Consider the following 12,937-nt stretch of genomic DNA (forward strand, 5'->3'; position numbering starts at 1 on the left):
ACCAACTCTGTGTGAAAAAGTAAGGCCAGCTAAATCTAGCTGGTACTTAATGACATTCCTCACAAGGTCTGACTCTATTCTCAGCAGAGAGGTGACATTCCACGGCCCACAAATCAGTTTTCATTCCCAGGATCTAACCCATATTAATCCACCCTTATCCTGCCGGTAACATGATTAGTGTTTCACCTGAGCTTCAGCCTTTGTCTCCATTAGATTAGTAATATTACAAAAGGTACAAATTTAAAAAACAATTCATGACAATTCTTCAGTGTAATTTAAATCAAGACTGTTAAACTTGAATTCTCAGTACTTAAAAATACATTCAATAGCTACTAAAAATAAAACATTTTAAACGGAACCTTTTTGGGTGAAGGCCAAGGTGTAGGTGGAGTTTGGTGAGGCTGTGGATAATGACATGGACAGCCTCATACAGTTTCTGGTAAGCTGTCTGGTAACTCAGAAGGAGGAGAAACAAGAATGGAGCAGCACTGAACCTCAGCTGAGAACATTGTTGAGAGGTGGCTGGAGCACACACTGAACCTCAGGTGGGGACATTGTTGAGAGGTGGCTGGAGCACACACTGAACCTCAGGTGGGGACATTGTTGAGAGTTGGCTGGAGCACACACTGAACCTCAAGTGGGGACATTGTTGAGAGGTGACTGGAGCATACACTGAACCTCAGCTGGGGACATTGTTGAGAGGTGGCTGAAGCACACACTGAACCTCGGGTGGGGACATTGTTGAGAGGTGACTGGAGCACACACGGAACACTGAACTTAAGCTGGGAACATTGTCAAGAGGTGGTTGAAACATGCACTGAACTTCAGCTGGGGACGTTGTCAAGAGGTGGCTGGACACCACACACTGAACTTCAACTGGGGACCTTGTTGAGAGGTAGCTGGAGTACACACTAATCCTGAGGTGGGGACATTGTTGAGAGGTGAAGGGAATACACAGTAAACCTCAGCTCAATACATTGTTGAGAGGTGGCCAGAGCACACACTGAACCTCAGCTGGGGACATTGTTGAGTGGTGGCTGGAGACCACACTTAACCTCAGCTGGGGACATTGTTATTAGCTGGCAGAAGCACAGAATGAACCTCAGATGAGGGCATTGTTGAAAGGTGTCTGGGGCTCTTTTACAAACTCCCATATATTAAATACATTTCTGGGTTTAGCATCTCTTAACTTAGATGCAAGTAGAATGTTTTACATAGGGATTTACTTCATGTTCTGCATGCTTTTGTCCTGTTTCATGCTTTAATTTATACCAAACATATTCACAGTTTACAGCTGTGACACCTGTGTTCTATTCAGAATTTTGAAAACTGTCACTCTCCATTTGACTTCCCTGTCATACTATTTAACTCTTGATCACAAGTAAACAGTGGCACAATTAGTTACTGCATTACCTTCTAATTTACAACAATGAGAAAACTGTTTGTTAGAGCACGCAAGTTTTTTTGTCAGGATAGCACAAGATAATTAAAGATGTGAACTACTAGCAAACTTTAACCAGAATTTTACTTGCTTATGACATGACAGCGAGCAAATTAGTTTAACAGGCAGTGCTTCTATTATACCCCTGGAAAGAATCACTTTTGCTTAGCCAGTGTAACATAATTTCCAAGTTAGTAACCTAAAACAAATAAATAATTACATGCAAAGCAAACAGTACAGTAAAAGCAGCTGTGAGAAAGTTAAACCCCAGTGCTATCTTTGATGCACAACACATTTGAGTAATGCCAGTCAAAAATAAAAAACATGTGGTGCTTTAAGTTTCTATGAATAATTTCTGACCATTTAATCAAAGAGTGTGCAATTATTTTAATTGCGTAAATTTTGTTAAACTTTTAACAGTTATGTTCTAGGAGTTATAAAGCAAAGAGTCAGTCTGAAAGCAGCTTTCTGTATATCGTGCTGTTATTATATGCTTCAGTAAATTTAGTTTGTACATCTCAGTGAGTGAATGTGTTTTTCCATAGATGAGGTTAAAGCCACAAAGGACCTTTTGGTGTGAAGTGATAAATATAGCATACTTTGTTTAGTCAAATGGTCACTCATCATTTTTTTAATCTCTTGCTGACAACTGCTGGCATGTTTCTTCATGAAACTGATACATGTCTGAAGGTTGCATGAATGTGTTTGCATTTTAGTATATAATGAGTTTTGTTTTAGCGCCCGAGTTGCGTCTTGGTAGATCTATGCAGGTATTTCTTTTGGTGGTATTCTGTGTCTAGCAAAAGTGTACTTTCAGACACAGAACATGTAAAATTACTTACACAGCTTCGTGTTCTCACTTCCTCTGAAACCATTGATGAAACATGATTTAAAAGCATTCTGCATGTTTCAGGAAGTCCATGCTACTGTTTGTCATATATTTCACTACCATGGGGGTTAAAAATAAAGTACAGTCTTATTTTAGAACAATTTACTTGGTTACTAGCTGCAGGGTTTTTGTACACAAAAACACATCGTTAACAATATATTGTTTGCCTTTACAAGGTTACGACAGATGTCTGAATTCACAGTACATTACCGACATTATAGAATAGCTTAGAGGGGGTATTGAACTCTTGAATTACTAACTTTCACATGAGAAATTAAACAAAGGATCCATTTGTCTGAGTTCATGATAGATCAGTTGGATGTAAAAACAGCCCATGGCATTTGCAGTGCAACATAATTTCTCAGTGTCTTGATCAGATGTTCCCTGGTCAGTAAGACTGCCACTTTGGATGTCCCCTAAATAAAGGCCATAGGTTTGGTGGGAATAATCTATCAACAAAAAACAAAAAAAAAATAATGAAATGAATAATTTATAAACTAGAATCCTTTGGTGCCAATTTCCAAAGAACTAAAGTTAGTGCAATGTCTATACAACTAGCCTCTTTTCTGATAGGAATAAATTGCAGTCATGGCTGATCTTTCTTTGGGAAGGAGTTGCAGCAGTATTCGTTACTTTTCTCTTTCTCTTCATTGATGTCAGTTGTCATCTGGGGGTGGAGGGTTCAATCTGTCAAAAGTCTCCTTCTGTAAGCTACATTGTCTTCTGGCTTTAGTTCTCATGTTCCCTACTATGCTGTCTTCTCACTTCATTGGAACCATTAATTATTATAACAATAACCCACGCCTGGGTGTGGGTAATACTGGATTTATTCACGGTTGGTGTGGTTTGGTCACGAAGGCATTGCTATTATACAATGACATTATTTAAGAAAAAAAATAATTACTTTTCTTAAATAATGGTGGGTTACTGCTATTATACAATGACATTATTTAAGAAAAAAAATAATTACTTTTCTTAAATAATGGCATTGTATAATGCCTCCTTGCTGCCCTTTCACAGCTGTCTGGTATTCTGCGGCAGTTCTGATGTACTGCACATATGCATATGCTTACGCAGTACATCAGAGCTGTGGGCAAAAGCAACGGAGAAAGCAAGATCTCCGCTGCTTTTTACAAACTGTTTCGCTATGTTAAAGGATTTTAACATAGCAAGGCAGTTTTAAAAAAAGCAACAGAGAAAGCAAGATCTCCGTTGCTTTTTACAAAGTGGCTCCGTTACTTTTTTTAAAGCTGTCTCGCTATGTTAAACTCGTTTAACATAGCGAGACTGTGTGTAAAAAGCAACAGAGATCTTGCGTTCTCTGTCGCTGTAAAAAAAAGAGTTATACTAATGGAAAAAGTCCGGGCGATCGGACCTTTTTCCATTATTATAACACTGCTTTACAACATGCACACTGACCAATCAGCGTGCACGTTTTGGAATATTAATGGGGGGGGGGTTGTTGTATAATCCACTGTTTTCCATTCAGGAATCATTTTTGTCTGCATTTCTCAGTAGTACAAATATTATTTTTCCTTTGTTGAATAAAAAAATAGCTTGAAGTTGGAATGATCCTGTTCATGAACTGAACATGCCACATCTGTAAATGTGTGATTGAGATAGCAGTACGGCCTCAAAGGACTTTCACACAGTCTGACTTTTGTCTTTGAGTGTCGCATGACCTTGATAATTGTGAACAATGTAAAATGTGTTATTAACCATTCAAAGAATAGGATGACTTAAAGCTTTTAAAGTCTGTATTTTACAAGGTCTATGCTAAGACTGAGAGGAAGAATTCAGGTAAAGGTAAGCTGCCGAAGGAAAAGTCTGAGCTATCTCCTTCTAAGAGTAATGAAAAGCCTATGCAATAGTGTGACCCTAAAGAAATATCGAGGGAGAAAGAATCTATTAAAAATCCTTTCAACTTCATGTTGTAATGGAGGTACACTTTCTGAGACTCCTATTACAAGGAAGATGCACCCTGTCAAAAAAGTTGATAAAGAACTCTTTCAGGATCATTACAAGTCAGAAAAAGACACAATTTACTGCATTTGCTAATGTTATCTGAAGCACATCTGATTTGAAAAATGGTAACTTTCTGTTTCTGAATGTGAAAGGAACTCTAGAAAGAGAGAATTCTATGAAAAAAGAGACATAATGTTTTCCACAAAGGTGCAAAGGATTACTAAGCTTTGCTCCTTTGCTAGTCCTTACTAGAGCTTCAGTAGCTGGCAAAGGTACTGTGACAGGTCAAGACTCCATCTTTAGACTTTGGTAGTCATAAAATAGCACAGGTGCTGAGACTGGCAGAGGCTCCATCCTTGAAGTATCACTGGTTTGACATGGGATATTTCTGGCTTGCAAAGAAGGCAGCACAAGTCCGAGCACCAAGCCAGACACAAATCCATTGTATGTTGACACAGTGAAAGCTGTCCAACATAGGTTCATCTCAACAGTTTCATGGCTCCCTTAAAACTACTTCAACCACAGCCAATATTCCTTTAAAGAAAGAAAAGGAAAGATCACATTATCCTCTGCTGTCTTTTGAATGATAAGATTTTTAGACAGGCTAACCTGAATCATCCTTAAAGTTTGATGCACACTGGGATGATGAGCAGTCTTGGCCAGCTAGATCCATTCTTGATGATGTTATTTTTGGGCAAATGGTTACTCTGGTTACAGAAATGTATGATTTAGAGGTTAAGATATTTGTTGTCCTAAAAAAATATTGGTCTAAACTAGGAGAGCCAGATCAGTCCTATCTTAACCAATTTCACTTCACTTTGAAGGCTTCCAAGTCTGTATAGTGGATATTATTAAAGCCCCTGACTTCCGTCTCTGCCCCCCACCCCTACAATAAGAAGGCAGGAAGGTTTGATTGGGATGCACAAGTTTTTGACAGACATACAAAGCCTTTTTAAAAATATGCAGCAGATCCAGCTACTAATTCATGGGCAGTGCAGAGGTGCAGAGGTTGACACTGTCACCTCACAGCAAGAGGTTCTCTGGTTCGATTCTTGACTGGGGTGCCGTCTGTGCAGAGTCTGCATGTCCTACCTCATTCGAGTGGGTTTCTTCCGTGTACTCCGGCTTCCTCCCCCATTCCAAAGACATGTATCTGGAGCATTTCTCCCCTGGCCTTCACTGAAAATAGGCTCTGTTCTAGATGGACTTTCCCGCTCAACAAATGTTAAATAAATACATTTCCAGTTCTATGTCAGTAAACCTCAAAAGGCATTTCTTACTCACCAGCAAAGAATGTAGACAGGTGGCCATATTTGCAAGAAAGGATGGATATTGACTGTAACAGCAAAGAGGTTTGAATTACATAATACAATGTCCTGGAGACACTCTAGATTTATATACTAGAAAAAAAGGTTGGTGAATCTGGGCTCCTTAACAGATAAATGGGGTATGCAGCATACATTATTAAGTGTTCCTATAGTTCATTGATGCTCCCCTAAATTTAGTTTCTTTGGTGAGCCAACTGAGAAAGCACTGAGTGAACTGCTAACAAGGGGAATTCATGCCAGCAGAAAACATAGGATTCCTTCCCTCATTCCCAAATATGCAGGAAATATAACAACCCCAAAAAGAAGGAAAACAGCAAGAAAGTGACAATAGTTATACCGTACAATAACCTCAGAAATACCGTGCCAGTTCAAATTAATTCCGTGGTGCCTTCACCCTTTCTGCATCCTGTAAGTCCCGATAGAGTCAAATAGGCACCCTCTCATCAGCAATGCAAAGCATTTTGTCAATTTTTTTTTCGATTTACCAAAATGAGCAACATGAATAGATTCACAGGTTTTGTCATTCTGCTTATTTATAACCTTTTTGATTACTGTAATGCCATGCTAAAATTTTATACATTTCATGTATATGTCAGAATTATTTCTGAAGGTAGTTTGTGAATGACTTCTGGCTGTACAAGGTGGTTTGCTCTACAGTCTTGGAGGACAAGTATAACTTAATTATCACATTTTTTTCTATTATTTTTTATTTTTTCTATTAGGCACCCTGATTATTGTGTTAGTCCCCACAGTGGTACATTCCAGGTATAAACTTTCAAATCTAACTTGATCAGGCATTACTTTCTAGACCACTAAGTGATCACCTCATAGTAACCCATAAGAAATATTGTATAATGACAACTCGTGAGTCTTTATTCATTTATTTAACTATCAATTTATTTACTTTTGTGTACTGGATATTCTGATTGGGCAATAAATGCCTGTTTTCAGTGGAGACCCATGGAGAAAAAGCTCCAAATAATTCAGAAAACATACAGTAAATGCTCAAAGTTGCAAATGCTTGAAAGGAAAAAAGTGTATAATTCAACTAGTTGTAGAATACAATATATAATGATTTAAATACAAATAATATAAAGAAACACAAGTGAATAAGTATCTTTGGCCCATGGTATTTTTTGGCAGTAATAAAACAAAGTAACAGAGTAAAGTAAAGCATTACATTTGAGGTTGTTTTGCAGTTGTTTGACAGCAGGAGTAACTTGTCTGGCATTTATAGCAAGGCAAAGAAATGTATAGTAGCATAGGATATAGTAGCATAGGATATAGTAGCATAGGATATAGTAGCATAGGATATAGAAGCATAGGATATAGAAGCATAGGATATAGTAGCATAGGATATAGTAGCATAGGATATAGAAGCATAGGATATAGTAGCATAGGATATAGTAGCATAGGATATAGTAGCATAGGATATAGTAGCATAGGATATAGAAGCATAGGATATAGTAGCATAGGATATAGTAGCTGACTGAGTGAAAGAAAGTAAGGGAATGAAAGAAGGGAGGAATGAGAAGGTAAGAAATGGAGATGGGAGGAAAGGATGCAAGTGACTGAAAGGCTGTGAGATGGGATGTTGAGAGGATTACAGTGACGGGGGTAAGTACTAGATGTTGGGTAAGAAATGAAGAAAGAGGCGGTAAATGGAAACTGAGAATGGAGGAAGAGTGGAGAGATACTATTGCTTTACGTTTAGGTTGTGATTAGTGATTATTTTGCCTATAAGCCAGGTGTCATATTGACATGGAAAAAATTTAATGGCTAAATGGCCTAAATAGCAGGAGTTTTCTAACTCTGAATTTTCTTGTGTGGAATCATACTTGTTAAGTTCTTTTGGGAGACTTGCTTAAAGGCTATAAAATTCAGTATTGAATTCAGTAATGGGTTGAATCAGTAAGATATAAAATGGCACAGGGATATCTGTAGAGTGGCTAGATTTGCCCTTGAGAATTAGATGGCCATACATTAGTGAAATTAAAAAGAAATCTGATCATATATTTTTAAGCTTCAACAGATTTATCTTAACAAAGTAGTTCTGTTTTCTATGACTGATGGGCTTTCTCCCCTTAATAACACAAGATGGCTGGCAGCCAGCTCTGGATGTGGTTAATGCTTACCTACTCATTCCTGTTTCCATTTTTAGATTTCAGCTCTACCATTTTTCCTCTGTCCACAGCATCAAGGGTGTTCTAAATTTCTCAATGCTCATCTTTCCCTGATTGTGGAATCAACTGATTCAAATTTATTCTTACCTAGATAGCAACTTAATTACATTTACATTACCCACACAGCTCAGGTTCCATCCTATTGCAGTTACCTAGGTGTTTCAGAGCAAACAAATGGCAGCTAACCTATGTTCCACAAAACCCCATAGCAACAATCCAGTTTCTGAGGCCAACACTGTATTTTACAAGTGTACAGTATTTCTAACCTGCTGCGGTACCATTGTTGCCTCACAGTAAGATGTTGTCCTGTTCGATTCTCAGCTAGAGCGTCTTCTGTGTGGAGACATGTGTGAATGGGCATACCTTCGTTGAAGGTTGTGCATCAGGGCCGGCAACTCGGCATGTAAAAATCTACTGCCAATCATTAGCAGACCGGAGTTCCGCTGTGGCAACCCCTAACCGGGAAAAGCTGAAATACACAACAACAGTATGCTAACCTTGAACAGAATCATGGACATTTCAAGCTTTGTAACAAGCAAGTATTAGGAGCACAGCTCATAGGTGATCTGGACGTCATGCCAGACTGGCTATGAAGAAGGTTTATTAACATCTAAGAATGTGTGTAACCAAGCTATAGATTCTTTAGAACTACTAATTCCACTCTTAATAGCAATTCTATAAGATTTTCAGTAATGGGCAGATCCTCAGGATCTGCCTTTAAGGATGCCTTTCACTGTTCTCGTCGCAGATACTGACACAGATTATGCAGGTTGTATATAAGCAGACCATATTATCATTTTCAAAGCATGAATAATAGAGCCGCTAAAGGAACACAAATAGTAAATATGAAATGAATGAGAGTATGACCCAGCCTGCAAATCAATGCAATAGATTTTTTGCCTTATAATATAGACAATTCTATGGTCATTCAGCACATCTGCATTCTTTAGAGGGGGTCATCATACACATTCCCTACCTATGGAGAATGGAAACATTTGGAAGTGAACACCGAAGCACACCATAAATATTCTAGGAGACTACCTGCTGGGTAAATACATTTCTCATGCAGTCTAGTTCCCGTTGTTGAATCAAAAGTCGCTACTAGGAAGATCAATTTTCAGGATTAACAGATCATTTGGGAGGCATTACTATGTAGGTCTGCTAGCATGATATGACAATGCACAGATTCCAATAGCAGCACTCTTTTCTTTGAATCTCAAGCATGGGAAATTGAATTATCATCTGATTATGTCCCACAAATAGGTTTAGTGCTGTGACCTCATTTGTCTTGATACTCCAATTACACATTAGTGCTCAATAACAATTTATATAAGGAGTACTGAAATGCATATTTATAATCTTTTCTGTCTTAATAATCTTTAAACAAAACACAGTCTAAATTAAATGTTTTAAATGCTGATGCCCATGTTTACATTACTTGAAAACGTATTATGTCTTAATATTACTACGCATGTATAATTCCATGTACCATCAGACCCATGTCATGGCTCAAAAAGGTCTGTTGATCAGTTCATTGACATGACTGAGCAGTAATTTATGAATAAATAAAAATAAAATGTAAGACAAATGCTTTCTATAGACACAGCAACAAATAATTTAATGGAACACAAATGTGTTCTCTTTTCCTTAAACCCTCAGCTTAGAATGTCTTTTATTCTTCCCTTCCTTTACCTCTGCTCTAGACAGCACTGCTTAAAGCAAAAAAGACATGTTAAGTTTAATTTAATTATCAGGCCTGTGGTCAAGACAGCAATGCTTCACATCTGTGTTATAACTAGAATGTTGACAGTGATACCACATCCTGATTGCAAATGCCTTTGTTATACCTGCAAATAAATGTTCTGCACTAGCCTCAAGTGGCACTAACTACATGCACAAAATATTTACCTTTAATATTAAGCAATTCAGCCTTCTCTGCAGAAGTTATTCATTTTGTTCAAGGATGCCAAAAGGTGTTTAATTAGGAAATTCTTTGCACAAAATAGAAGAGCATTTCCTTTTGGCAAAAAAAAAAAAAAAATACTCAGGTAGGCAGCATCAACACCATCTCATCTCCCTAGACAGCTAGGTTATTTAGTCCACCTTTACAAGCCAGGATTTTCATATTCTTCTTTGATTCTTCAATTTTTGCCAGTATACCAATGTTTCCTCAAGAATTAATGTAGCTTGCAGTAAAATTCCTGAAAGGAGTGCATTTGAGGATACTGTCATGTTTCCCTCATTTGAGAATTTTCTGATAGAAGAATCGATTTCATCACTGGTTGAGCCAGGTATTTGGATGAATTGAAAGTTCTTCACATATTGGCAGTAGCAGCAAATCTAGGTCAATCCTTTTAAGACTTACTTGTTGAAAAAATAACACAATTTAAACTGAATAGAAAACATTTCAAAAAGCATGTTATTAGTTTCATTGCTTCATAGGCATGAGATGAAAAAGATGTAGTGAACCTGTGAGTGGACAAGTCCAATTCCAAATTGATCCCCTCCAAAAATACCCTCAAATATAACCCCTCCAGCTATAACTAGGGAGCATGTACTGGCTGTATTCACTGAAACCAAGAACAGACTCAATCAGCTCTAATAACTTCCCAGAAAGCCTCCTGAACAGTCAGAAATATAACTTATCTGTACCCCTGGAGTCATTATTTAAGTATTATCTTAAAACAGGCTTTGGCCATGTGAATGAAGGACTGCAACAGTCATCCCCCTTCAAAAGGGAGGACCTTGATCAGATCCTGGAAACTACAGACCCATTAATCTGACTAGTCTTATTTGCAAAACCATGGAAATTACCAAGAAGGGCATAAGAGACCTCCACATGCAGATCCATCCCAGTGGTTTTGTCCGAGTAAGGTCAGGCTTACTGAATCTGGTGGACTTCTTTACAAACGTCACTAAGGCAACAGATGAGGAGAAAACAAGGCATACTCCCTACCTGGCTAAAGCATGTGATACAATATCCCACTTATGCATTGTCAACGTATGGAACTAGGTATAAATACCTTTATAAAATGCTAGATAGCAAGCTGGCTCACTGATAAGACCCAGAAGGTCAGAATCAATGTGGCAGCCTCTACATAGAGACCAGTCACCAGTGGAGTCTCCAGGGCTCTGTGCTAGGCCCACTCCTTTTTGGCATTTACTTCTTGGAAGTTAAACCCAATGTCAAAGGCCTCTGACTAACCAAGTTTGCAGACGACTGCAAACTGGGAGCAGTCACTGAATCCTTCTAAGATGAGAACACCCTTCAGGAAGGTTTAACACAGACAAATACTAGGTGCCAAAACCATGGCTTAACATTCAATACCAAGAAATGCATTATAGTACCTTTTGGGAAGCCTGCTTCCCAGCATAACTATGTCATCAATAAACACCCCTAAAAGTTGATTAACTACTTAGGGATCTGGGAACTCATGTAGATAGTAACCTAATCTTTGACCAACATGTGTCCAAAGTAGTATGAAAATCCTTTCATGTTGCTCAACTTATAAGCAAGGGCATGTAATCTAGGTCCAGAGAGGTCAGCAAACCACTGTACTCAGACCTCATCAGATCCATCATAGAGTATATTGCCCCCTTTGCTATGTACCTAACCAAACACATGCAGCAACTAGAATGTCAACAAAGGCTCACAAAATGAATACAGGGATTAAACACAATCTCCTATGCTGAATGCCTCAAAGTCTTGCCTCCTTACTTGGTATAATACAGACATCTGAGACGTGATCTTTCCCTGGTATATAAGGCATCCCTGGACCCTGTTTTGATTAACCTTCTGCACATTTGCAAAACAAACAGCATCAAAACTACTTGAGTAAAAGACCTACATTTCACTTGTGACATAAATAGGACATGTTGGATAATTAGATGTGTTTCTCAGAGAATTTGCATTCTGTGGAACAGGTTCCTCATCTATGTGAATCTCTACCCTATTTAAGCACAACTTGGATCAATGGACAGTAATCAGAATTTCACCCCTGGTCTGGCACCTATATCCCTGATAAATAGAGGCAGTTAGTAAATTACCCCAATATAAATCAAATTTGTGGGTCATATTTGGGTTGCATAGGGGGTACCTGTGGTGGTACAGCGGTTATAGTTGTTGCATCACAGGAAGAGTTTCCCTGGTTTGATTCTCATCTGGGGTACCTTCTGTGTGGGTCTGCATGTCCTCCCTGTGGTAAGGTTGATGTCCTCTGGGTGCTCCATTTTCCTCCCACATTCAAAAAACATGCAATAGGTGAATTGGACACTCTAAATTGGCCATAGGTGAGAGTGTGTGCTAGCCACCCGGCGGTGTAAATCTTGGCTCGAGATGATTGTCACCGCAGAAGTGACACTTCAACCCCCATGTGCAAATGGGGAAAAGGGGTTGTGGATGGATGGATGGATGGATGGATGGATTTAGGTTGCATGGCTAGGCTTCTAAGGGCCCTAGTGGTAATTAGCCTAGTATACCCCTATGTTCTTATGAACAACCAGTGCTGGAGATACAAATCAAATAATATAGCAGACTGCCATCATTTGTTTCATCAGTGTAGTCTTTCAAATAAATTCTGGGAAATGTGCAATTTTTCATATAATTTATATGGAAAATTAACTTTATATTAACCAAGCATCAAATATTATTTAATGATCTGATTCCATTATGTGTACTTTAAGATAAGATCATGCTTCAGCAGTGTTTACTAGAAATTAAAAGAAAGGCAATAACATGAACCGGAAAAAAGTTAAACTCTTCAGCTTTTTTGAATTTATTCATCTTGTTTCACTAGTTTGTGATAAAGAAATGTTTATCATAAGAATAAGATCTAATAGTAATACAGCAACTTATACATTATGGTCAAAACCAGTTTTTAGGAAAAAAAATGACCGCTTTTCTTTTTTTAATAAAGTTGAAATCTAATTCATCTATTACATTGGGTTAAATTATTATATAACAACAGCAACAACAACAAAACAATTAATATCTTGTAACAATATATTTCTTGCATTTTAGATGTATAATGTGACTACTTAAGATTGGTAGAATCATTAGAGATGTGTAAGCACTTTTATTTGTAGCTTTATACCTGAGACTGCTGAAATGTCACTTAAACTGAAATACAAC

At 38.0% G+C, this 12,937-nt stretch overlaps 1 protein-coding gene across 2 annotated transcripts in view; it reads left to right on the forward strand.

The window, feature by feature from the left end:
• The window catches only part of LYN (LYN proto-oncogene, Src family tyrosine kinase), an 821,134-nt gene that overhangs the window by 530,026 nt on the left and 278,171 nt on the right, over positions 1–12,937 (forward strand). The gene's annotated exons all lie outside the window — the stretch shown is intronic.

This window comes from Protopterus annectens, chromosome 3.part0 (genome assembly GCF_019279795.1).
Source record: "Protopterus annectens isolate FY-2018-M chromosome 3.part0, PAN1.0, whole genome shotgun sequence".
NCBI lineage: Eukaryota > Metazoa > Chordata > Ceratodontiformes > Protopteridae > Protopterus > Protopterus annectens.